General features: G+C 34.3%; 1 protein-coding gene across 1 annotated transcript in view; it reads left to right on the top strand.

Moving 5' to 3' along the window:
* The first annotated feature begins 8,091 nt into the window (after window positions 1–8,091).
* LOC111054016 (tachykinin-like peptides receptor 99D) overlaps window positions 8,092–25,245 on the top strand; it is a 128,470-nt gene continuing 111,316 nt past the window's right edge. Inside the window, exon 1 of the mRNA XM_039437630.1 lies at window positions 8,092–8,222. The gene's annotated coding sequence lies outside the window, so the exon portion shown is untranslated. The remainder of the gene's footprint in view (window positions 8,223–25,245) is intronic.

Genomic DNA, 25,245 nt, shown 5'->3' with positions numbered 1-25,245 from the left:
AGACTTAAGACGTGTTTGCTTTGGAAAAGTTTTACTGTATAAGTCGCGATCACTCACAACTGTGGACCATTCTCCTTTCAGGCGTCTGTTTGTTTTCGATCGTTTCAAAATTGAAGCGTAGATTGATTCTGGGTTCGAGTACCCGATTATTCTGATATTTTTCGAGTATCATACAGCTTTTCTCCTACAACTTCATCTCGAAATCCATCCCCTGTTCTCAATCTAGAGTTCAATATCATGTAACCAACAGATCCGTAGATGAATATTCAGGGAAATTGTGGAGAGGCCTATGGATATGACAGTGAAACTTATGAGATACATGGGAATTATTTTTCAAGAGAATTTCATTCGTCTGGAGTTTCCAATGCAATTCATTCAGGAACATAGAAACCCAAATAAACTATTATTGTTTACACATGATGAATCTCCAATTCTTTCGAACCTAATAGTCGTTGAAATAGTATTTCCTTGCATTGCATTATGTGTTGAATGGGAAAAAAACATCTGATCCAATGATTTCAAGTGGATTACGAATACTTATCATGAAGATAGAGGTGACTAATATTTGACCGAGCGAAGTGAGGTCTAAGATTCAAGTCGACGGGTTTGCATTTCTCTTGTGCTTATATGTTTATATGTTGCGCATTTCCGGCGAAACGCGGTAATTGATTTTCATGAAATTTGACAGTTTGTTCCTTTTTAAATTGAGCGTCGACGTATATACAAGGTTTTTGGAAATTTTGCATTTCAAGGATAATATGAAAGGAAAAGGAGCCTCCTTCATACGTCAATATTGGAGTGAAAATCAGACTATAGAATCATTCATCATAAATCAGCTGTCGAGTGGATTATAAATTGCATGCGATGAAGCATCTCAATGTAACTTAGTGAGAAGACAGCTGTTGTGTCGAATATTAATTGCATGCAGTGAGGCATGCAATTGATAACTTGAAGTAGCATAGTATTTTCTCCCGACTTTACTCTGCTTTCAACTTGGTAAGCTGTTGATGATAGTAGCATATACACTGTTCAACTTACATCAAATAAAATTAGCATTGTCGATACAACAACCCAAACAGCCATTAGTCGTTTATACACTGATATCTCGCCGACACGACAGGACAGGATAAAATTTACTCTGACAGTATTAGAAGAGACTGTGACTTATAACTGCGCGAGGTCTACTGCTCACAGAACTACTAGTGTCTGATAGACTCCATTTCAATCTTTGATCTTTGCCTCTGTCAAATTTGAATATTCATAGACAATAGATACAATTGTCAATATTGTAAAATAGATTGATACAACCCATAGAAAATCCAGGACAAAACAACTGGCATTATTAGCCCAAAACTGCTTTCAACCTACTGTCAATGTCAATTCCAAAAGGAACATTCCTGTCATATCAATTTCATGAAAACCTGTTGCTGCTTTTGGACGTAAATTCTTCCCATACGTACTTACATACATACAGACAAAAGCGAATCTCGTCGAGTTAAAACGTAGACCTCTCTACCTTTGGTCAGTTAAAAATCGAATTACATTTTTTTCACTTTATTTTATTACTTACATCCTGTTTTGACTTTTAATGTAATTTCTAAGTTAGTGGAAAAGCAATTATTTGATGAACATTTATTTTGCTCACTCTTTTGCTGAACACAATGAAAGTCGAGACTTGTAAGAGATGAAATAAAATTGAAAACATGGTACAGTGATTCTCAATTTTCATATGATTACGAGTACCTCTTACCAAGAATGTGAATACTGGATAATTTCTACTACAGAGTTATTATTTGGAGCTATTTGAAATGAGTAAAAGTATCATTGATATTAATCCTCGACAAGTAACAAGAATTACGAGAGGTTTAAGGCCACGTCTGTTATTTCAAATACAAAATAGTCATGGAATCTATCTCTCGGTTATCATAAGTGAATGCATTTTATATTAGTCTTGTCTTGTTGATGGATTCCCTTTTTTTGAATTGACAAAAAATGCGTTCACAATAATATTATAGATGGTTGAAGTATATTAAGTATATTGGACAATCCGAATTATATTTAGAGAGGAATTTCCACGGTATCATCATACAAATGATGAAATTCTTCTCCACGAAAGAATTTCTCACGAAGGCTTTCATAAATGTTGAGGGAGATAATACAGAGAGAAATATCGAAATTAATTCTGATGCACCAACTTGATGAGAAAAATCTTTTGATTCATCGTTTGACTGATAGACTACGAAGGCTGCCAAAATACCACTGTTCTACTCCATGACAATCTTGTAATTTTTATGATGAGTCAGTTCAATCCATTTCTCAAACTCATGAACATCTCATTCAATTATCTTTGAAATTCATGAAAAATATCCGAGAAAAATTGAGAAAGATGAGGAAAATCTGATTATAGTAGCGAAAAGGGAAAGAATGGAGAAATTGACTGCGAAATTTGCCGATTTAACTTGAAAATTGCTCATACATACAGAATAGAGTCTGAAGATCTTTTTATCTTTTTCTATGCGTCCTTCTCGGTAAGATTGGATTCGCGGTTTTCTCGAAATCACTCTTCGAGATGAGTGTCCCACAAGTGCACTATTGAGAATAGGATGCGCTATCACTAAGTAGATTGACAATTCAAAATTTGATGGAATCTTTGCATACTTTGAGAAGAAAAACAATAAATAGATTGGGGATTTTCAAGTTATCGGGTATACTGGGAACTGGAACTAGGCACATTCAGGGAAATGAATTCATTGATGGGTGATGGTAATTCTGAACGTTAGTTCAAGAGCTATTGAAGGACTGTATGAAGTTATATTACAAAATAAGAAAATTTTAATCGATCATCTTTGGCTTTTGCTTTCAAGAGTCACAAATTTCTCTTGTAACTACCGTATCCCACATTCTTTAACGCAAACACTGTTTCATTGAATAAGTACATGTCAGAAATACCTTCAATCTCAAACCTTTTTGTAAATGGGGGAGAAAAACCTCATTGATGGTATACACTCAATCTGAAAAAGAACATTTTCCTTCAATTTCCCAAACATATTGAGAATCTGATGCATTAGTTCCAGAGTGTAGAAAAATATGATGGATTTATGTTTGAAAAACAAACCAGATCAAGCACTATTCTGCAAGCTTGAACTAATGTAATTTTTTATATTGCTCCATATATCTTCTGTGTTTATAGTACAGTATTTGAGTGGAATGGTAAATGTAGGATTCAGCAGATTGACACATGATGAATTTATCATGTAGCAATCTTTTCGTTTTTATGGAGGCCTGTAAAGATCTTGGTGGATTTGAAGTATGAAAGCTGAATTTGCATCTCATAAATCAAAGTGTAGACAGCTACATGGAGCCGCCGAATAGTGGACGCATTGCAGATCAGTGCAACGATGAAACACAAGCAGGTATTTTCTATTTGGCAAGGTAAGGAGATCTTCACCACGTGAGTGGTAAGCAGTTGATCTATATGCCACCTATAAATCATTGATGTACATTTCGCTAGGGTTATAAACAATGTTCAATTGGGCGATTGCCAGGATCTGGTGGGTTCCAAATTAAAATATTCCCATGGAAGGTCTGTTGAGCCAAAACCAAATATAGGCACAGATTCAAATGGGCTGGAAAAGTTAATGTATCTTGCTTAATGTTCGATTGCCATTAATACTGTATTGCAGATGGATAATTTGGGATAATTAGGCTTTTGATTCATTGCTGAACATAGGAATCGACGGTGGTTTATTTGTAAAAAGCAATAAAACGACTATTACTCTCTCTGAATCAATGCGATTGAGTCAAACAAGGTCTGGAAATAAGATTTATTCTAACCACATATCATCAATATTTGTCCCTATCTATATTCAGTGCTTCAAAATGTTTTCAGTGCACCTTAAATATTGTGGGTTTATTTATCTCTCAACAACATCAACAACAGATGAATCATCATCAACACATGAATCATTTCATCATCATGAAAATAAGATTTATTCCAACCACATTTATAATAAATATTTGTATAAATATACAGTGTTTAAGAATGTTTTCAGTGCACCTGAAACTGTGGGTTTATTTATGTCTCAACAATATCATAATCATAATTATCATCATCATAAAATGAATCATTTCATCATGATGAAAATAAAATTCATTCCAACCTCATATATAATAAATATTTGTCTCCATACAGTGTTTAAGAATGTTTTCAGTGCACCTGAAACTGTGGGTTTATTTCTCTCTCAACAACATCATAATCATCATCATCATCATCATCATCATCATCATCATCATAATCTATTATCATTATCATCAGCAATCCCAGAAATATTGCATTCAAAAATGTTGTCAGCATACAAAATTTGTTTCGGACAGAGTTGGAAATAGAACTTGGTGACTGATTTCTGTATTGAAATCTCAAACCAATAACACCTTTGAACCAACCATATTGAAGTTTCAATGGTGGACTTGGATGTTGAATCAATAAGTCTGGTTCCATGAAAGTTTCAAAGTTGAGACTGGTTAGTACTCTTGTGAAAGGACGACCGGAAAATTGAGGTAAAGAATGTTGTTGTAGTCGGTCAATGATAAATGTGTTGTTTCCGCGTCGAACAATTGAATCAATAATGTGACACATTTATCAATAGTCGGACAAGCCAACGTGTTAGTACTTCAATACTGTTCAACCTTGTATATCTGTAGCACTGAACTTGACAATGGAAAAATTTGTCACGGGTATCTTTGTTGTGAAAATGATACTTAAATACTTGAAATTAGGAATTCAATTTCAAGTTCATGACAATTGCTGCAGTTATAATTTATTATTTGATATATTGCAGTTTATTTTGGTCCCACACACAAACCTAAAATATACTTAGAGTTAATTGGGATTCTTATTGGAATAATAATAATTATCTGCAACTTACAACTGCTTGAGAAAACTTCGAACGTATTTTTCCACAACACTTCTGTGACAGATATCAAGATACAAGTAGACCATCAACCATGATTCAGTTTTTGTATTTTTTTAGAATGTAGTTCTACGGCGAATCGACATAATCATGAAGGCTGTATATGGAGAGAGTAAATAATGAATTCGGTTATTAGATGAATCATAAGTCGAGACCAATATATATATTATGTGGGGTTCAAAATTGACGCTTTAGAAATTGGACAGGTGCAAAGAATATCACATAAATATTGTTGACATGGCCAACTATGGAGAAGAGTAATTTAACATTAGTTTAAATTCGAAAGTCTTCCTCTGTTTCATTCAATTATGCATCGACTCCACTTACCATCTCTTTAGATGTTTCCCAATATCCAACATTTCTCCTATATCAAGGTCTACATTTCAAGACAGATTTTGGGATTTAGTTCATCAAATCCATAAAACCAATAAATTAATTACCATCTACATTAATTTGATAATAGTGTTGAAATGCAGCCGATATTTATTGTTTCATATGAAAATTTAAATTAGAAGTAGCTCTTTCGAAGTTTTCTTATCGTCATTTTTTTAAACCATTGATACGTATGATATTTTTACTTTCCTTGCCCTATTACCATAGGTAAAAAAAGTATTGCTTCCCGAAAAAAAAGGTACCCGAATTTCCAAATTTCTATATGTTTCAAGGTCCCCTGAGTCCAAAAGGGGTTTTTGGGTATTGGTCTGTATGTGTACGGTATGTGTGTGTTGTGTGTGTGTGTGTGTGTGTGTGTGTTGTGTGTGTGTGTGTTGTGTGTGTGTGTGTGTGTGTGTGTGTGTGTGTGTGTATGTGCGTCTGTGTACACGATATCTCATCTCCCAATCACGGAATGACTTGTAATTTGGAACTGTAAGGACCTCATATATAAGGATCCGACACGAACAATTTCGATCAAATGCAATCAAGATGGCGGCTGAAATGGCGAAAATGTTGTCAGCATACAAAATTTGTTTCGACAAAGTTGGAAATAGAACTTGGTGACTGTTTTCTGTATTGAAATCTCAAACCAATAACACCTTTGAACCAACCATATTGAAGTTTCAATGGTGGACTTGAATGTTGAATCAATAAGTCTGGTTCCATGAAAGTTTCAAAGTTGAGACTGGTTAGTACTCTTGTGAAAGGACGACCGGAAAATTGAGGTAAAGAATGTTGTTGTAGTCGGTCAATGATAAATGTGTTGTTTCCGCGTCGAACATTTGAATCAATAATGTGACACATTTATCAATAGTCGGACAAGCCAACGTGCTACTTCAACTACTATTCAACTATATCTGTAGCACTGAACTTGACAATGGAAACATTTTTCAAGGGTATCTTTGTTGTGAAAATGATACTTAAATGCTTCAAATTGGTGAATTTCATTTCAAGTTCATGACAATTGCTGCAGTTATAATTTATTATTTGATATATTGCAGTTTATTTTGGTCCCACACACAAACCTAAAATATACTTAGAGTTAATTAGGATTCTTATTGGAATAATAATTCTCTGCGACTTACAACTGCTTGAGAAAACTTCGAACGTATTTTTCCACAACACTTCTGTGATAGATATTAAGATACAAGTAGACCATCAACCATGATTCAGTTTTTGTATTTTTTTCAGAATGTAGTTCTACGGCGAATCCACATGATCATGAAGGCTGTATAAGGAGGGAGTAAATAATGGATTCGGTCCATCGAGACCAATATAATTATGTGGGGTTCAAAATTTATGCTTTAGAAATTGGACAGGTGCATAGAATAATTATCACTTAAATACTGTTGACATGGCAAACTATGGAGACGAGTAATTTAACATTAGTTTATATTCGAAAGTTTTCCTCTGTTTCATTCAATTATGTATCCACTCCACTTACCATCTTTTTAGAGGTTTCCCAATATCCAACATTTCTCCTATATCAAGGTCTACATTTCAAGGCAGCTTTTGGGATTCTGTTGAAAACACCAAATCCATAAAACCTAATAATTAATTACCATCCACATTAATTTGATGATAGTGTTGAAATGCAGCCGATATTTATTGTGTCAGATGAAAATTTAAATCAGAAGTAGCTCTTTTCGAAGTTTTCTTATCGAATTTTATTTAAACCACTAATACGTATGATATTTTTGCCGCTATCAACGGCTACCCGCTATACAAAGCCAGAATAATCCCGAACAATAAAGAATAATGGAAACTTTGAATCCATTCATTCATAATATCAGGTATCAATTATATTGAATCCAAACTATACAAGATAATTCAAACACACGATGTTTGTATGCTTGTGTTTGTATTATTATTTCTTTGAATGTAAATACTTTTATTTACCATTTTTAATCTATGACGATGCTATGCATTTGTATAAATGTTTTCTGCAATGAAGAAATCTTGAATCTTGAATCTTGATTGATTTCTATAAAATAGGTTACGTAGGTTACTTAGGTATAGATTTGTTATTTATTTTTACTGTTTGAAACAGAGTACAGAACATTATAGTTTGTTTCATATCTACCGATTCAAATGGACTGGATAGTGCATAATTTGTGATTCAATGATGGGAGGCTCTATTTCAGTGGTATAGGATGAATTACCATTCTTCGCGATATTCATGATTGATTACTGGCCTTTTTAAATCAACACGATGAATGCGAAACTATATCTCGTTCAAGGTATTGAAGTACAGTATTGAATTACTTCACGGTCAAGGTATTGGAGTTCAGTATTAAATCCACTTGTTGATACGCCCATCTCATTTTTCTTAGTATAAGAGTGATCTGACAACTGAAGAAGCTGTTGGCTCAATCCGCGAATACGAATCATCCCAAGTTCCATATACATTGACACTTGGAGTGAGGGGCCTGAAGAATTGTGTCAATGACAATTGCTCAGAAGTGTTCTTCAAGATGGGAGTGAACTAGACTGGAAATGAGAGGCTATGGTAAAATTCACTTTCAACTATCAGCACAAGGTGAATGATAAGTATTGCTGCTATTTCTAGCCAGCGCCTAGCCCCAGGGACAAAAGTTGAGAAAGGTCTTGAGCCCGGACGGCGCTTCTGCGTGGAAGGCTCGCTTTGTGCGCATGCTTCACATAATTCGGGATGCGAATCTGTTGTCAGATGTCCGCGAGTCTTGCTCCAGACAACACGTCCCACAAAGCGTTGCTGAAATGGCTCTGAGTAGTCAGAACGGGCGTGAATTATGGATTCCCAACACTAGTTAAGATAGCGGAAAACTTTGAAAACTGGTAATGTTGAATTTCATATTTTTTTATCTATTTCTTCGAAATAAATTAGTTGAATGGTTTTCAGTAAGCTACGAGTAAATAGATTCTACAAGAACTTCGGGTAAAACAAATGAAAAACTCCTCTGATTTGTGAATGAAAAAAGCTACGATGGAGGAACTTCACTCAATTTCTCGAATCAAGGAAATCGTGTTAATTTTAATATAATCTAGCGGGTTTTATACCAGTTAACTCTCTGAGAGATGCAAATTCTTGAGCTCACTGTGAAATTCTTGAAAGATAGCGCTAGTTGTTTGGCACCAAATAACAAAACTATTATATTCATAATAGAATAGGTATTTTACATTTTTCAGACACTTTACAGTATCAACTCTTTGATAATCTACTGCAATACTGTGAAATTCTTTAAAGATAGCGCTAGTTGTTTGGCACCAAATAATAAAACTATTATCTTCATAATAGAATAGGGATTTTATATTTTTCAGACACTTTACAGTATCAACTCTTTGATAATCTACTGCAATATCGTACATCTTATCTTGTACTATCTTTATAGGTAACAGTTTGTATTCTTCAGTAATCGCAAAATTTCAGAGATGAGAGCATTTTGGGAAAAACTCCAAAAAAATATTCAATTATAGAAAGCTGAGAAATAAGTGAACTTGATAATCAAGTAAGATGCACCAAAACAATTACCTTTGAGAACTTGAAAATAATTTTTCGCAGGGCCATATAATAGTACTTTATATGGCCCGGCGAAAAATGAGATTTTTGAATATTCAAAGTGACTCTTGATATCTTAATGAAATGAATTGAAAAATGAGTGAGCTAATATAATGTCTATAATATAATGAGAATTTATTTCTCTACCGCTTTTGGAAGAATCTCCTGGGTCTTATTATGCCAGCGTCGCGCGGGAACTACGCCTAATCAATATCAATATTATGGCTACCATTTTGTTATGCGTTGGTGTTACTTACTTTTGATCTAGTTTTTTACTTTCCTTGCCGTATTACCATAGGTAAGGAAAGTATTGCTTTCCGAAAAAAATTGAGGTACCTCAATTTCCAAATATCTATACGTTTCAAGGTCCCCTGAGTCCAAAAAAGTGGTTTTTGGGTATTGGTCTGTATGTGTGTGTGTGTATGAGTTTATGTGCGTCTGTGTAAACAATATCTCATCTCCCAATCAACGGAATGACTTGAAATTTAGAACTTAAGATCCTTACACTATAAGGATCCGACATGAACAATTTCGTTCAAATGCAATTCAAGATGGCGGCTAAAATGGCAAAAAGGTTGTGAAAAACAGGGTTTTTCGCGATTTTCTCGAAAACGGCTCCAACGATTTTAATCAAATTTATACCACAAATAGTCATTGATAAGCTCTATCTACTGCCACAAGTATCATATCTGTAAAAATGTCAGGAGCTCCGCCCAATCTATGCAAAGTTTGATTTTAGATTCCCAATTATCAGGCTTCAGATACAAGTTGAACAAAAAAATTCAAGCGAAAAAAATTAAGCATGAAAATCTCTACAATTAATGTTCAGTAATATTTCCACCTAGAATTGAAAATAAATTGAAATTCGAAAAATGTGATTATTCAATTGCAAACTGTTGGCAACTGTTGATTCTATCAAATCATTCACTATGAATTGATAGCAGACTTCGTGTGTTTCCAGCATTATTGTCCTGTCACCAACTAGCTCAGATCTTTGAATAGTAGACTTGAGATGCAAGTGCACACTAGCGTCATGTGATCAATTTTCATAACGGCAAGGAAAGTTGTGTGAGTGCGCCACACCAAATTTCTTGAAACCTATGGTTACTCCATATGAATAGGGAAAGGAGTAATATTTCAAATATAACTTACTTCTTATTTTGGAAGAATAAGAATTCGAATTCAACATAGAAAATAATAATTGCTGATTTGGATATTATTCCAAAATGCAACCTTGTATTTAAAACTGCGTTATGAGCAATAAAGCTGAAAAACTTTGTGATATAAATTTGATCGCTCATTATATCATCCTCATTTTAAGAGTTTGACACATTTACGACAGAGCTTGAGTTTGTGGCCTAGGCCCGACTTAACATTAAACACATTCATCAAACTCAATAAAAATGAAACATTATTGGATGTCTTAGATTCGAGAGCAACAGGAAAATTGTTTAATTTATGACAATCTGATACATCAATATAATATTATAATAATGTAGTATAGGTTGACTTTATGACTTGGAAAATTTCTCTTAGTGAGAAGCTGTGAACTAACTGCTGTTTAAATCTCAATCACCTTTTTAGTTGATTCGTGTATTGACTTAAAAGGCTTGGAATCACGGGTCTAGTAATACATAATATTTGGCGAAACTCCTACTAATACTATGTGCTTGTTTGAATATATTTTTTAGAGACATCTATCTTATTACAGAGTTATGATTAAAAAACTACATCATTACCAGTTAAATCAACTATTTAAATTGACTCAGTTAAATCTATCTTATTACAGAGTTATGATTAAAAAACTACATCATTACCAGTTAAATCAACTATTTAAATTGACTCAGTTAAATCAACAAACGAAGTCACAGTTATAAGTTCTGCAGGAAACGAGTCACTATCATCTATCAGTGAGAAGAAATATATTCTACGCAATTGTAAGAATGCTGGATTTGGAGTAGGCGGTTTTTGTTTTCACTGTCGGTCTGTAATGAATCATTTATTGACTCAGCCGTCAGCCCTGCCGTCTTCTCATCTCAAAACATCAGTGGACGATATATTGAGTTCTGGGTTATTATTACAGAGCCATCAACGTTTATACACCCTGTTATCTACAAATAAGTGACATCAAATAATATTTCTACAACTTTGTCAACTTCTTCTTCGGCAGGCTGTCTCCGTCATAGAAAATGACAGCTCGATGTTCAAATATCAGTAGGATGAGTTCGACGAATAGTTTCTGAGGACATAATATTTATGGTACTCTCAATATTTATTTGATATAGGCTCACTGTGAAAACTCCTTTTGGTACTCACATTAAGGTATATTTACCTTTTGGAGTTGAAAAAACTCTCATCGACGTCAAAACCCTATTTACTCTTTCAACAATTTGAAATTCATGGAAAAAAATGAGAAATTGCATTTGTTCGAATAATAATTAATGCTTAACCAATAATCATGGTTAGAGATTGCTATAACAAGGTTTAGAGCCTATCACAAATGATAACAGAATTGTTGTAGTTGGAGGCAACACGATAGTTATGAAAATCTTCAATATCGTGGATCAATGTGACAAGCACTTTAGAAATTGAATTGTCTTCGTGGGTTTTCCACCAACACAAAAGTAATATTCTATGATCTGGATCTGGAAATTAATTATCAAGATACATTACCCTAAAATAATCATGATTTGTTACTATAACATACATGACTTTCAATCACCCTACATTTAATATGGACTGTCATTTCATTACTGATTTGTGATGAATAGCTATTTGTATATCTAGAGTGAAAAGTACTGTTTTTTCTCCCTGAGGGGAAAGTTTGAAGCCTGTGGCGAAGCCGAGGGCAACAATTATTTTCCTGAGGGAGAAAAACAATTTTTCACTCGTGACTTAATCAACATTTTTCCTCCACCTACATTTTTATAAAAACTGCAAATAAAATAATTGACCAAACAATGTGCTACAACATAATCTAAAAAGTAAACAGAAACAGCTGGCTTATATTCACAGTTCTCCGCCGACAGCGCTACCTGTCGGCAAAAGTTGTAATAACAATGGCCGCCACAACTACAGCTATGATGAAGTTCCCGTTTCAAATTTGATTAGTTAATGAGGAATATTTGTTGGCTGGTATTTTGAATAGCATGGAATTAAAAAATCATACATTTTTTTAGTATAGTGATATGAAGTTTGTAAAAATTTTAGCATACAAAGATAAATTTCATATTATATTGATCAAATGTCTGGTTGAGGTATTGAATTTAGTTGGTTTAATGACTACTCTATATGCTTTCTCATCTGAGCTTAGACCTTCTAACCTACTTCAAATGTACATTTTTAAAAAAGAGATGCTTCCCATGTTATTTAAATGGAGTTACTTTTACGCTCTAGAGAGTTTTTCAGTTTTTTAGTACCGAGAGCGAAAAAGTGACACTTTAGTATTATGTTTCAGGGAGTAAAGTAAGCACCTTAGACAGGAGGTGGAGGAAAAAAATTTTTCCTAATGTTTTTTCCTGATTTCGGACGAGATTTTTTTAATCTTTGAATTCAGAGACTGATTAATATCGTACCGTAAGTGGAACAGGCTACCAAGTGTAAAAATCTAGATGGTGCGTTGAAATAGATGATAATATATATGGTGCGTGGATCATATCATAATTCAGTATCATAGACTACTAAGTGAAATATTTAGGAAGCTTATTTTTGATAGACAATGGAATCTGTGGTATGTTACAAGGAGAGAAGTTGAAATAATTATTTAGGCCTTGGCTCTCAGGCTTGAAGAAAGTACTTCAACAACTGACCCTATTCCATGTGAAATACAATTCAATACAGCGAAAATGATAAGGGCTAACTGAGATTTTTACTCTATGAAGGCTTGGATTGAAGTTGGAACTTTTCGGCGAGATATCCAGTTTCAAGTCACAAATCACCACATTACGGACATCATTCTGTAGGCCAATCTATTCTTTACATACCTTTTACAACCACTAAAATTCCGAATCAATCCCAATCCATGATCATTTTAGCAATTCTACGAAGGTAGTTTTACAACCGTCGAGAAAGACTACTCAATCTTTCTCAGGCCTTTGACAGTCAACGTTTCTTATGTAGGACTTTCAACTTTTTCCACGAGTGCTTTATTTGTCATTGGGACTGTAAGATAAAGACTACATCACCTGAACATCCTTGGGGATCGGCGATACTCTTTTAGTGAGCAGTTTAACTTCTCCCTCTCTGCTACGTGGATCAGTTTCTTTCCAATTTCTCTTGAGCAGCAATCGATACCTCGCTTCATCACTTCACCAACACACGGAGACATAGAATTCGAGGTGACCCTCTAATGCAACAGTCTCCTCACTCACTCTCCATTCATCCTCATACTCTAACTCACTCACTCCTCATCCATCCTCATGGTATAATTCGACATCTGAGTGAGTAGAATGCTTTTTTGGGCTGGCAAAACACATTCCCCTTTCCACAGTCCTTTTGCCACTTTATAGCCCATCGCAAATTTCTCTCACACCGGCTTCTTTTACTATTATCGTCTTGTATTACAAATGCAACTTCCAGCCTGCATGAAGGAGAGCTTGTCAGAAACGATGTGCTCTCTCTGATTTACTGGAAGGGTTTCCTCTACCTAGGTGGGGCCTCGTGTAATACGTGCGCGAGCCCTTTCTTCTAGCATTAGCTGCTGTTGCAAAACAAAGATCTGTTCCACACGTACATATTGCCAGCCTTGGGAAACTGTAACAGCTAGCCAGTCTGGTCGGAGAGAGATGGTAAGCTGTTCCAATTTCCTAGTAAGAAAGAGACAGTGAACTGTTTCACACTTGGGCAAGTCTCAATTCAACTAACAATTCACAACTATTAATGTGCAAATACCGTGAACAAGAATTGCTTGGAGAGAACGTGCTTATATTCTCTCTGCTTGAAATCGTAAAATGTATTTTTCATACTTCGAATTCTGGGTGAGCTTGGCTTAGCCCAACTTTTAGTGCTTTGGAGCATGCCTGTACGAGGGAATGAGTTGTCTCCAAGGAAATGGAAGCGTTTCCAATGTAAATTCAAGCAACATATGGGCAAACCCTCCAGGAAGAATAGTTATTATGCAAGTTATGTCACAGTAGAAGTGGAGAGCTTTTTCCAATAAAAGATTTTCATTCATTATTCTTCGTGAATTTACTAATAATTCAAATATAACTGTAACCTGAGACTGAAAAATAACTGGAAATATCTTGTTACAACAAATCAGTGAGCCAATTCCAAAAAAGTTTAAACCTCCAGCTGATCCAATCAAGAAACATAATTAATTATACGACTATGGCTCATAATATGTGATATAGGATTGAGTTACACTGCTATTGAGCATACCGGTCCAACTAGAGTAAAATTCAACTTGATTTGTTATTTCAATTAAATCCAACTGGTTTATTGTTTGAAGCATGTTATCTAATGGTTTCCAGCTAGTATGTTATTTTCAGCTGTCAGTTGGCTATTTATTCTTGAAGCCTGAATCAGATTCTCAAAAATGGAAATTTAACGATGATATTTTGAATCCACAATAATGATCTCTCACATTTTAGAATGCTGCTGACTCAAATGTACCGGTAAGTCTTGGATCATGAAAAAGGAAAGCAATCTTGTTACATTTCAGGAGCCGAATTTGCGTCAAATCTAATTCAAACCACTGAACAAACAGTGAAGTAGTACAATCTAATTGCACATTCGCGGATACGCGACACAATCTTGTTTAAACATTGAAAGCATAGTTTAAACTTTCACAGCAAACAAATGACGCTGAACCGGAGACACATTGCAGACTTCAACACAGACTCGACTACTCTAATTGAGTTTACAAGTAATTTTCAAGTGCTTTGCTTTGTTTAGTATGGTGCGATTACTCCAATCCAGAATGCAAGGAAGAAGGAACGGGATAAGTGTTTGCCCTCAACACGTGGTTGGTTTAATTAACAAATACAGTACGATGTATAATTCAGTTATCTAACTGATTATCCTGGTTTTCTCAAACTCATTAGAAAAGTTGAGAGTTGTGCATCATAGGAGTGGGAATCAGTGGAGGAATCATAGAATTAGTTGAAAAAGGGATTCAGGAAATTGGTGGTACTGTAGATCAAAGCAAGGCTAATAATATCAAAGGTTTATGAACATATTCTCTCCAAATACCCACTCCTCTTTTTCTGCAGTCAATGATAATAAAAATGATTTCATTTCTCGAAAGAAGGTGTGAAGATGGAGCAAAATAATGTCTAAAGGTATTTCCTAGATCCGTGTATATATATCACGTTCAAGAAAGTTTATTCCCTCAAATATAAGCCAAGTACTCCACTATTATACTTAGGGCCGTTTGCACAGTATTTATTGCTAAACTCGATTAAGTTAATCGAGTTTAAGATAATCTGAAAGTTTAAACTTGAATTGGTTTTTTCAATGCATTTACTAATCAAAGTGATTCTGTTACGCTGAAATCTACTACGGTCTTCCTCGTTTATTAGAAATCTCTCAAAATCAAAATATCTCAGTTATGTGTTATTAAAAACATGTTTTCTAATGAAAGACCACTGTTAAAAACTGTATTATTTTCTATGAAGTGGTTTATTTGATCAAATACTAAATTGACAGCTGATTTAACTTACTCCGTTTAAAAATTCTTTATCATCCCAGAAATTTGAATGTTTTGCTTTTTGCCCAATTTTTCTCAGTTCCAAAATTTCTTCAGTCATCTTTATCAATCGCATTGAAAACCTCTATCAATTCCTCCATAATAATTCTTTTTACGTGCAAATAATGATTCACTATAACCTTAATAATAATAATTATTATCGTCTATAGAAGCATTATTAGCACTGAAACCGTCGAAAAATAATTTACTATCAGCTGTTTTCCCATCAAATCTTTACAGATGTCAAGTCAATCCAAATATTTTTATTGGTTTAAACCTCCTGCTTTGGAGGTTTAAACTTTCCAAGAGTTTGAACTCAATATAGAGTTTAAACTGATACGGTGCAAACGGCCCTTTAGTGGATAGCATATCTTGTATTCGTATTCTACATAATTTCAGCTGGGGATGATGCCCAACATAATCTTCATACTTCTGTGTGGGTGATGATGAAGGGGTAATGATACAAGTTGTTGAAAATTCTTTGTATAATTAAAAAAAGTGCAGATCAATTGTTTTTCTCTCTCAATATTCACAGCTTTTTGCTCCTGATATGGAGGGATATTATCCATGAGAGAGTTGTCTATAAGTGCCTGACAATACCAATTTATGGAGACACGATATGTACTGCTTCATATTTTGAAGCACTCATCTATGACCTTCACTCTCTCAGCTCATCAAAAGTACAATAAATAACTGCCAGGCCAAAAAAATCAATACAAGGATAATATCGCATTGAATAGTAATTTATGTAGTTTGTGGTTCACCATCTGAATTCACCACCACTATACATTAGGGCTTGTGAAATGAGTTTAGTTTAATCAGACAAAAGTGAATGGAAAAATGGCTCGTAGTCAACGAGTATGAGAAAGACCATTAGCAGTGAAAATCAGATTCCAAATAATGCAAATTTCACATTCTACAGAGCTAGTAAACTATAATTTGGAGTGAGTCCAGAAGACAGTTTGGAACCGTTCTAATCGTAATTTAAATGACCGTAAGAACCCTGAAAACTTTGAAAAAAGGCTATTTGCTGGTTGGAGTAGTAAGGGTGCATATTGCAGATTGAGTACTTTGTCGATATTCGCTGTAAAGTAATTAGTGTATGAGTGGGGAGAGGTAGCAAGTACTATTGGTGGTTCAAAAGCGTTTAACATTGATTAATATGATCAAAGCGCAGCCATTATGTTATCTTTGAGCCGATAATTCACTTGGCAAATTTGATATATTGATGCATGCTGGGTAAGTTTATGGATCCCCAGCATACCTTCCATTATATTGGCGCTTATTGAAGGTGAGGGATGTTTGGAACGTGCAACAACGAATTTTGCATCGTGGTCATCTGATAATTCGACGATAAATTGCGACTTCACATCGTTGAGAGAAATTCGGCTTGGTATGCGATGTATCATGCAGCACTATTGGAAAATTTAAGCTGAAATTGCTGAGACAATCGGCAAGGTTTGTGCTAGCCTTGTGCTTCTACTGATTGGAAACATAGTGCTAATCTCACAAGACGGGGGGAACTACTGATTTATATGCTTGTTTTTTGAATACGTTGCAGTTATTCTGTACTATAGAGTATGTAGTGTTTACCTGAAGAAAAAAGAAAACAGTTCATTAGAGATTGGATCTGGCTAATTTAAGACGTGGAGTTAGAGATTGGATATAAAGTTCAAATATCGATAAAGATTGAATAAAATAATAATAAAATATTAGAAAACATTGGAGATAAAATGATTGATTGATTGATTGATTGATTGATTGATTGATTGATTGATTGATTGATTGATTGATTGAGTACTTTATTTATGTAGATTACAATATATACTGTCTTATACACTTATATACAATAGCTTACAATACAGCAAAATTATAGATGAATTTACATGATATAGACTAAGAAAATAATTATTGAACTGTATATGATATGAAAACGCAATTTGTAATATAATAACTATAGATAATAATTATATTGTTATGCATCTACATAAATTGGCGGAGCTTTGGACATATCAATGTCCATTCTTCGGAAAGAATATTAAAAATATCCTCCCCACTAACTCTCTACCAGAACGTTAATTTCATTATTTAAACTAAGGATTTATTTATTAATGGAAATATTGTAAAAGTTTTAATCAATATGAATATTTAAGAGAAAAAAAACAGAAATTTATAAAGTAAAATAATTATATAGGTAGATAAGATCAAATAATTGATTAATAAAATGAAGTAGGCTGAAAGTAGATCAGGGTAATCAACTTTCAGTAATATACAGCAGTATGCAGTGGATAAGTGAAATAACATGAGCTTATATAATATATATATATATACAATTCGTTCTATAACAGGTTTAAAGGTTTGTATTTGTGGGATGGGTGGGGGATGGTTGTCATGTGATCGTTCTAGGGCCGGACAGTTTCAGTCATTTCTTCCAAAAGATGTTTTTTTAAAGTCAGGATGAAGCTCGCTCGGCTCTCGATGGACCTGATAGAAACAGGAAGTGCATCCCATGCACGACAGGCACTGACTAAGAAGGATTTTGTGAAAATAGTAGTTCGATGATTGGGTATCCTTAAAGTACTTTCTCCGGTTCTAGTATGTGAAGCATCTATCCTCCTACCTTCAGAGACAAATTTGAAATCATCTTTAAAATAGTTCGGATTACCGTATTTCAAGATATCTCTAACAAGCTTGACTATTCGAAAAAGCCTCTGATCGGGAAGCTTCAATGTTGAACTAGCAATGTGGGCTGGGGTGATATGATCATGGCGTTGGAGAGAGTAGACGAAACGTAGACAATAATTTTGGCAACGCTGTAGTTTATCATTCAGAGTGACTTGCATATCGTTAAGAACAGAATTACAATACATTAAATGTGGGAAGATGAGAGATTGAACCAATAATAATTTAATGTTTCTAGGGAGGATATCGTGCATTTTCTTCAATGCATGCATGGCTGAGAATACCTTTTTACAAGTTTTGTTCACTTGTTCTGACCAGTCAAGAGTATTATTCATAATAATGCCTAAATTTTTAACTGAGCTACAGTAAGGAATGTCATTACCGTCTACACTAATTTTGTGAATCGATTCAAGGTCAATATTGTTTATAAGACGAGAATATCCAATTATAATGGGTTGTGTTTTGATGGGATTAAGCTTAAGGCCATTTTTCTTTGTCCATTCCACTATCGAATTGATATCCTGATTCATTATTCCAACTGTTTCATTAATTTTTGTTATGGGACAGCTTAAATAGATTTGAAGGTCGTCTGCATAAGTATGGAAACTGGAGAATTTGATAATGGAAGAAAGGTCATTAGCATACAAAGTGAAGAGGAGAGGGCCTAAAATTGAACCTTGTGGTACTCCATGCATAACGTTTTTCCAAGTTGACTTTTTGTCACCGACAGATACACATTGTTTCCTACCTAATAGATAGGATTTAAACCAAACTAACGAGTTGCGACTGAAACCAAGAATAGCCAACTTATTCAGAAGGACTGTATGATCAACAGTATCGAATGCTTTAGAAAAATCAAATAGGGTGAGGATGGTGCATTTTCTTTGGTCCATAGCTAACCTTATATCATCAGTGACACGAAGCAGAGCTGTCTCAGTTGAATGGAATTTTCTAAAGCCTGATTGAAAGTTATGAAGCTTACTATTGTTGTCTAGAAATTTTACAACTTGAGCATGAATGAGTCTTTCTAGCACTTTGGACAATGCAGGTAAAATACTGATTGGTCTAAAATCCTCAACTTTATTGGGTGATGGAACTTTATTTAGAGGGCGAACCAGAGCAAACTTCCAGTTTTCAGGGAAAATGCCTTCTTCAAGTGACTTGTTGAAAATGTATGTAATGGTTGGTAAAACAGCAAATAACATCTTCTTGATAAATTTAATAGGAATTTTGTCTACACCCGTAGCATTACTATGAATACGTTGAATTGCTCTGAAAGTGTCTTCTTCTGAGATTGGATGGAAATGAAATTGATCAGTGATTGGTAAATCTAAGTTTGTAACCTGCTCTTCAAGATCATCTATATGATTAGCAATGACAACTTCGTCGCGTTGGTTAGAGTGTGAAACGAAATGGTCATTTATATTATTCAATGGTAAGTCAATTTGTGGATTCGATTTCTGTTTGCCAAGCCCGAATTCTTTTATTCCCTGCCAAAGTGATTTAGAGTCTTGTCTATTGTTTGTCATAAACGAATTCAAGTACCTAATCTTTGAGTTCCGTAATTCCTGTTTAACCCTATTTCTAAGGCTCCTATACTCTATCAAACTGTCCAAGTCAAATGTCTTTTTAAATTTTCTATGTGCTTTGTCTCTACGTCCCATCATCTTAAGTATGTCTTCAGTCATCCACGGTACTCGTCGTTTCCTACCTAATAGATAGGATTTAAACCAAACTAACGAGTTGCGACTGAAACCAAGAATAGCCAACTTATTCAGAAGGACTGTATGATCAACAGTATCGAATGCTTTAGAAAAATCAAATAGGGTGAGGATGGTGCATTTTCTTTGGTCCATAGCTAACCTTATATCATCAGTGACACGAAGCAGAGCTGTCTCAGTTGAATGGAATTTTCTAAAGCCTGATTGAAAGTTATGAAGCTTACTATTGTTGTCTAGAAATTTTACAACTTGAGCATGAATGAGTCTTTCTAGCACTTTGGACAATGCAGGTAAAATACTGATTGGTCTAAAATCCTCAACTTTATTGGGTGATGGAACTTTATTTAGAGGGCGAACCAGAGCAAACTTCCAGTTTTCAGGGAAAATGCCTTCTTCAAGTGACTTGTTGAAAATGTATGTAATGGTTGGTAAAACAGCAAATAACATCTTCTTGATAAATTTAATAGGAATTTTGTCTACACCCGTAGCATTACTATGAATACGTTGAATTGCTCTGAAAGTGTCTTCTTCTGAGATTGGATGGAAATGAAATTGATCAGTGATTGGTAAATCTAAGTTTGTAACCTGCTCTTCAAGATCATCTATATGATTAGCAATGACAACTTCGTCGCGTTGGTTAGAGTGTGAAACGAAATGGTCATTTATATTATTCAATGGTAAGTCAATTTGTGGATTCGATTTCTGTTTGCCAAGCCCGAATTCTTTTATTCCCTGCCAAAGTGATTTAGAGTCTTGTCTATTGTTTGTCATAAACGAATTCAAGTACCTAATCTTTGAGTTCCGTAATTCCTGTTTAACCCTATTTCTAAGGCTCCTGTACTCTATCAAACTGTCCAAGTCAAATGTCTTTTTAAATTTTCTATGTGCTTTGTCTCTACGTCCCATCATCTTAAGTATGTCTTCAGTCATCCACGGTACTCGTCGTTTTCTATTAATCCTCCTTGTCACATAAGGTGCATGTTTGTCATACAAAGTCAAAGTCCAATTTTCGAAAGTCTTGACCATGTCATCAACTGAGGGTAATGCTTCAATTTGATGCCATGGAGTCTGAGCCACATCAGTCAGGAAGGCGGCTTCATCAAAGTTTTTGAAGTCTCTATAAGTGATAATTTTCTGTTCTGGCTTGGGTATCTTATGGGAAAGTACACAGTAGATCAAATCATGTCTAGAAATAGCTGGGACTGAGATTTGGCCTGCTTGAACAACCTCATTGGGATCACTAACAATGAGAGAGTTGTCTATGAGTGTCTGACAATACCAATTTATGGAGACACGATATGTCCTGCCTCATATTTTATTTATTTATTTATTCAATCATTAAGAATTATACAACTTACAGAAAAGTACCGCAGGCTTATAAGCCCAAAACGGTTCCAATTCTAATTTATACAAAAGTCCAAATTTAATTTTAAAGAAAGTACGCTCATCTATGAGCGAAGAGTGACCTTCACTCGCTCCGGTCATCAAACGTACCATAAATAACTGCCAGGACAAAAAAATCAATACAAGACTAATATCGCATTGAATAGTAATTTATGTAGTTTGGGGTTCCAAGTATAGAAGTCACCACCACTATACATTACGGGGGCGGAGCTTGTGAAATGAATTTAGTCTATTCAGACAAGAGTAAATGGGAAAAATGGCTCGTAGTCAACGAGTCTGAAAAAGACCATCAGCAGTGAAAATCAGATTCCAAATAATGCAAATTTCACATTCTACAGAGATAGTCAACTATAATTTGGAGTGAGTCCAGAAGACAGTTTGGAACCGTTCTAATCATAATTTAAATGATTGTAAGAGCCCTGAAGACTTTGAAAATAGGCTATTCGCTGGTTGGAGTAGTAAGGGTGCATATTACAGATTGAGTACTTTGTCGTTATTAGCTGTAAAGTAATTATAATGTATAAAGTAATTATAGTGTATGAGTGGGGAGAGGTAGCAAGTAGGTACTATTGGTGGTTCAAAAGCGTTTAACATTGATTAATATGATCAAAGCGCAGCCATTATGTTATCTTTGAGCCGATAATTCACTTGGCAAATTTGATATATTGATGCATGCTGGGTAAGTTTATGGATCCCCAGCATACCTTCCATTATATTGGCGCTTATTGTAGGTGAGGGATGCTTGGAACGTGCAACAACGAATTTTGCATCTGATAATGGTCATCTGATAATTCGACTATAAATTCCGACTTCACATCGCTAAGAGAAATTCAGCTTGGTATGCGATGTATCATGCAGCACTATTGGAAAATTTAAGCTGAAAATGCTGAGACAATCGGCAAGGTTTGTGCTAGCTTTGTGCTTCTACTGATTGGAAACATAGTACTAATCTCACAAGACGGGGGGAGCTACTGATTTATATGCTTGTTTTTGGAATACGTTGCAGTTATTCTGTACTATAGAGTATGTAGTGTTTACCTGAAGAAGATAGAAAACAGTTGATTAGAGATTGGATCTGGCTACTTTAAGACGTGGAGTTAGAGATTAGATATGAAGCTCAAATATCGATAAAGATTGAATAAAATAATAAAAAAATATTAGAAAACATTGGAGATAAAATAAGAGAGAGAGAGAGGGGAATGAAGCAGAAGATTTTTGGATCCAAATTAGATATGATTGAGAGAATCAGATTTATTTACCAAAAACAAATTACAAAAAACTTTACAAAAAATAAATATGTAAGCTACTGCACTTGACTAAAATTAAGAAAATGCCAATTTATTCAAGGGAAGATTCATTGTGCGCCAGTGTGAGTCGTAAAATCAGCTTAATCAGAGTAATAAATTGAATTTAGCGTATGTAGTGTTCAAACATGAAATTTATAATATGAGATTGAGTATTATAAATAGAAGTCAATGTTTGGAAATGATTCATATTCAGCCATGCATCTATGGGTTGAAATTATAGATGACTCCATTCACACAAATCACAACTTGTCAATAACGTCACAATTATTTCACAAATTCATTTAAAGAAAAACCTCATTCCTGGTAGTGTTATTGGATATGATGTGATAATAGTACTGATCTCACAAGACGGGGGGAACTACTGATTTATATGCTTGTTTTTGGAATACGTTGCAGTTATTCTGTACTATAGAGTCTGTAGTGTTTAATTGAAGGAGTGAGAAAACAGTTGATTAGAGATTGGATCTGGCTACTTTAAGACGTGGAGTTAGAGATTAGATATGAAGCTCAAATATCGATAAAGATTGAATAAAATAATAAAAAAATATTAGAAAACATTGGAGATAAAATAAGAGAGAGAGAGAGGGGAATGAAGCAGAAGATTTTTGGATCCAAATTAGATATGATTGAGAGAATCAGATTTATTTACCAAAAACAAATTACAAAAAAACTTTACAAAAAATAAATATGTAAGCTACTGCACTTGACTAAAAATTAAGAAAATGCCAATTTATTCAAGGGAAGATTCATTGTGCGCCAGTGTGAGTCGTAAAATCAGCTTAATCAGAGTAATAAATTGAATTTAGCGTATGTAGTGTTCGAACATGAAATTTATAATATGATATTTAGTATTATAAATAGAAGTCAATGTTCGGAAATAATTCATATTCAGCCATGCATCTATGGGTTGAAATTATAGATGACTCCATTCACACAAATTACAATTTGTCAATAGCGTCACAATTATTTCACAAATTCATTTAAAGAAAAATCTCATTCCTGGTAGTGTTATTGGATGTGATGTGATAATAGTACTAATCTCAAAAGACGGGGGGAGCTACTGATTTATATGCTTGTTTTTGGAATACGTTGCAGTTATTTTGTACTATAGAGTCTGTAGTGTTTAATTGAAGGAGTGAGAAAACAGTTGATTAGAGATTGGATCTGGCTAATATTAGACGTGGAGTTAGAGAGTAGATGAAGAGTTCAAATATGGATGAAGATTGAATGAAATAATAATAAAATATTAGAAAGCATTGGAGATAAAATAAGAGAGAGAGAGAGGGGAATGAAGCAGAAGATTTTCGGATCCAAATTCGATATGATTGAGAGAATCAGATTTATTTGCCAAAAACAAATTACAAAAAATAAATATGTGAGCTACTGCACTTGACTAAAATGCATACATAAAAACTAAGAAACTGTCAATTTATTCAAGCGAAGATTCATTAGCGAATTATTATTATCCAAGTGAGGATTATTGTTTTTGTTGTGGCGAAATAAAATTTGATTTCGCCACAACAAAAATAATACAACAAAAATAATAATCCTCACTTGGATAATAATAATTCGCTAATGAATCTTCGCTTGAATAAATTGACAGTTTCTTAATTTTTATGTATGCATTTTAGAAATTTGAAAATTCATTGTGCGCCAGTGTGAGTCGTAAAATCAGCTTGATCAGTGTAATACCTTGAATTTAGCGTATGTAGTGTTCAAACATGAAATTTATAATATGAAATTGATTATTATATAAAAGTCAACAATTGAAAATAATTCAAGTTCAGCCATGCATCTATGGGTTAAAATTATAGATGACTCCATTCACACAAATCACAATTTGTCAATAGCGTCACAATTATTTCACAAATTCATTTAAAGAAGAATCTCATACATGGTAGTGATATTTATTGGATAAAATGTGGATAATGTATAGATATTGGAAAGAAAAAGTGAGAATATAAGGATACTGAACAGATTGAAAAAGACTCATAATAAGAAATGAGAATATAAAATGAAGGTGGAAAGGGCCAAATACCGTATATACCTCCCTCATAAGTGGGAATATGTATTTGGCTATATGTAATATGTGTTTAACTATATATTGCAACAGTAGCCTAAAACCTACCACAATCGTCTTATCAGAATTCTCTTTTTCAACTCTTGAGCCATGTTGCAAGACAATATATATCATTTTAATTTTCATCATTGTCCAAATAAACTTGAAACCTTGAATCCTTCTATATAACAATTGAGAAGGATAACATAGTTTCGAGGCATACCTTTCCACAAATAACCGAACATCACACATCCAATTTGCCACCGGAGATTGCCAATTCCATAAGAATGGTTGAGAACAGATTTCCAATTTCATAATAAAAATGTTTGAGAAGTGTGAAATAGTGAATGGTGAGCCGAGGTCGATAACACCTGTGTTCGACGTGAGAATAACGCAGCCATGCAGTCAACCAATCACAGCGCGCTGATTTTCCGGGTCAAC

The sequence above is a fragment of the Nilaparvata lugens genome, chromosome 11 (genome assembly GCF_014356525.2).
Source record: "Nilaparvata lugens isolate BPH chromosome 11, ASM1435652v1, whole genome shotgun sequence".
Lineage (NCBI taxonomy): Eukaryota > Metazoa > Arthropoda > Insecta > Hemiptera > Delphacidae > Nilaparvata > Nilaparvata lugens.
Note: the sequence above shows the minus strand (reverse complement) of the source record. Positions and strands in the feature narration are given on the sequence as shown.